The following is a 4118-nucleotide window of genomic DNA, read 5'->3' as shown; positions in this document are numbered from 1 at the left end:
CAAAACTGTTGTGTATACTAATTCATAGATGTTATTTTATCATATGAAAAGGTCAGTAAATGATTCTATATATTTGTAAACGCTTTGAAGTGGGAAAGGGGTAGGATTAAATAAGCTTTGCTTCTTCCTACTCCTTTTTGGGCATGATGTAAAATGAAATGGTGTGAAATTGTGTGATGTATTATGATGTAAGTGTGTTCATGTTCGAAATAAACTAAAGAAAGAAAGCGATGGAAGATGGATGGATGGATATATATACACACACACATAGATACTTACTCTTATATATATATATATATATATATATATATATATATATATATATATATATATATATATATATATATATATATATATATATATATACATACACATATATACAGTATATATCCATCATCCTTTTTCTACCGTATACACATAAACATTGTGTGTATGTATGTATATATATATATATATATATATATACACATATACATATACATACACATATACATATACTGGATATGATAGGATAGGAAAGGAAAGGATAGACTTGTATTTATCCCGCAATGGGGAAATTATGTTGTTGTAGTGCAGGTTTTTACATACAGTAACAGAGGTAGTAGTGCGTAATGAAAAACAAACACATTTTAATAAATACTACATATTTCTCACTAATATGTATAGATGGAAGATAAAATACAACAAAAAAAACACTAACATCTGTATTGCACACCATGAAAAAAAAAAACCTGTAAGAGGGAACTGGGTTACAATCACATAATCTAAATATGTTTAAAAAGTCAAAATCCTTTGTTTTCCATACAAAGTCTTGGAGACATCACAAGCTACATGCTCCATGTTTTTAAAAAGCTACAGTAGTTTTAGACGTGTAAACGTGAGTGCGTGTATGTGGGGTGTTGATGTTAGATTTGGGTGTGCTAGCGACCCTTTAGGAGTCTAATAATAACAAGAATAAGTAAGCAATACTTTATAAATTAACGGAGTGAAGCCTCTTGTCAGTCATTCACAATCTTTGTTTGATGTGAGTAGGCAGGACCGCTGGCTTACACACACTAGTCGCGACTCACTAGCGCGAAACACTGATAACTAACAAAAGGTGGGAGGAAAAAAAATGATTACTAAGCCAAATGTCCCTGTGTGGGAATATTTTATCTTCGAACTGAATTGGCAACATGAGCCCATCAACACGGGCGAATACGCAAGTAAGCCGTGATTTCATTGGTAACAAAAAACACAACAAAACAACCCACCGCTGCCAGTTTTTCCCAATCGGTGCAAAAAACTGCACTTCAAGATGTTAAATATTTATTGAGGTGCAATTTTTGCTTACAAAGATTGAGTTTGATTAGTGATTTGACCTTCCAATTCCAATGGTAAAAAATACAGTGATGAAAAATATATTTTTTTGTGTTTTAAAGGGTTACTTGTATTGTTACTATTATAATCTATGACAGGGGTCCCCAAACTTTTTGACTCGGGGGGCCGCATTGGGTTAAAAAAAATTGGGCCGGGTTGTATATATATATATATATATATATATATATATATATATATATATATATATATATATATATATACTGTATATACACACACATTAGGTCAGAAAAAACACAGAGGCTATATCATCCTTACAAGCCTGTTTCGCAGGTTTCCCTGATTTTATAAAATCCCCCTGACGTATATTCCGCTCTACCCCGGTGTTGAGCACTGTATAACGGAAAAACCACAGAAACCTCGACTGTATATATATATATATATATATATATATATATATATATATATATATATATATATATATATATATATATATATATATATATATTCCGAGCGCGATGATGTCACGTTATTGATGGGAAAATGCATTTTAGACATTATGATTTGCCTGAGCGACAAGGAGTAACGACCAAGAGTAACAATCGGTAGAAAATGGATTAGAAAGGACAGATTTAAAAAATAATAATAAAAAAATACACATTTTTTATTTTTTTAACTTGGGACTTCCCGCTGGCCGGATTTTGGGGGCCACTGCTCTATGATGACATTAGTGCTTAAATTTGGCCACAGTTCATGTAAACTTTTAAACTATTCAACATTATCATTGTCAAATGCTTGCAATGTTATCTACACAGACAATTGTATGCTTTTAACTATTGGTGTCCAAAAATATCGAGTTTCGAATTAATCACGATTCTTACTTTTAACAATTCTTAATCGATTAAAACTAAATAATATATATTTTTTTTTAAATTAATTAATTAATCTGTCCTGTTCAGCCAGCTATTTGCTGTACATATTTAGTTAAAAACAAAGGAGTGTTACTTCTCCTGTTGCCTTATTTGTATTTGACTTTGATATGATTTTTGGGTGGATGTTTTTCAAACAAAACCAGTTTTCTTTTAAGTCATACAAAAATGTATTAGAGCTGTTCGTCTGTTTCATGGAAGAATGTAGTTCATCATAGAACTGGCACCCAACGTTATCAATAAAGTATTGATTTTGAATGGATCCTGAATCAAATCCCTATCCTCAAGAATCGAATCGATTCACAGCCCTAATAATAACTATGTGCAGTAGGACATGAGCATAAAATTAGTTTTAAATACCATTAAAAAGGCTTTAAAAAGCATTGAATTAGATTTGCTGATACGTGCGGAAACCCTCTATAGGTGGGGGCTCCCCGCTCCGTGTCTCCATCAGTTTGGGTTCCTGGGCCTGGAGAACGTTGAAGACGCCCACGCTCTAATACAAAACACGAATGTCCACAGCGGAAGCGTACTTGTATAACAGCAACTGAGGGTGAATTAGGCCTATTACGTGCCCCTGCTGATTAGATTATATAGACAGTGCAGCCTGCGGTCGCACTTAAGTCAATATGTATCTAACCCAACCTAGAAAGCATCCTTATGGTTTGCTTGGTAGCGCGGACAGCTGGGGAATGGAGCTTTACTTATCAAGAGCCTCAACAAACGGGGACGTTTCCATGACTGTAACGCAGGCCTGGGCAATTATTTTGACTCGGGGGCCACATTTAGAGAAAAAAATGTGTCTGGGGGCCGGTATATCTATTTTTAGGCACAATAACACAAAACCTCACAATAATGTCTGATTGAATGCTAAAAACGTTATGACAGACCGCCTTAAAAACGTAATGGAATTTTACATTTTTCTATGAACGATAAAACACTGAATATTGACCAAATATGAACGTCACACCCCCTTTCGATCGACACATTTTACAATCAAGTGAAACGCAACAAAAATGCAACAAACAGTGAAATATGAACGTGAGGCGTACAAAATAAACCCACCGACAATCTGATATATCTGATATATCACTAAGCTTTAGAACTTTGTTGTGAAAATCTCCTTGGAAACGCTTCCCGCCCATAATAAAATAAGATAAATAAATTTAAAACATTTTCTTGAATAAAAAAGAAAGTAAAACAATATAAAAACAGTTACATAGAAACTAGTAATTAATGAAAATGAGTAAAATTAACTGTTAAAGGTTAGTACTATTAGTGGACCAGCAGCACGCACAATCATGTGTGCTTACGGACTGTATCCCTTGCAGACTGTATTGATATATATTGATATATAATGTAGGAACCAGAATATTAATAACAGAAAGAAACAACCCTTTTGTGTGAATGAGTGTAAATGGGGGAGGAAGGTTTTTTGGGTTGGTGCACTAATTGTAAGTGTATCTTGTGTTTTTTATGTTGATTTAATAAAAAAACAAAAACAAAAAAAAACGATACCGATAATAATAAAAAAAAAAAGATACCGATAATTTCAGATATTACATTTTAACGCATTTATCGGACATCTCTAATTGAAATACTTTGTATAGTTGAAGACCTACGGTCGTTAGAAAACATCACTGCACATCATAATGGCAGCTACACTCTCCATCTTAAAGATCTAAAAAAAATATTTGGGAATGTCCGGCGGGCCAGATTGAAAAGCTCAACGGGCCGCATGTGGCCCCCCGGGCCTTAATTTGCCCAGGTCTGCTGTAACGTGACGTGCAAAGAGCGACGCCTTTAGATAAAGCACACAGGCTTCCAGTTGAAGAGTCAGCACAAATTCTGAAAACAGCATCTCCATCCAGT

Source organism: Entelurus aequoreus, linkage group LG05 (genome assembly GCF_033978785.1).
Source record: "Entelurus aequoreus isolate RoL-2023_Sb linkage group LG05, RoL_Eaeq_v1.1, whole genome shotgun sequence".
NCBI lineage: Eukaryota > Metazoa > Chordata > Actinopteri > Syngnathiformes > Syngnathidae > Entelurus > Entelurus aequoreus.
This window is presented reverse-complemented; position numbering follows the sequence as displayed.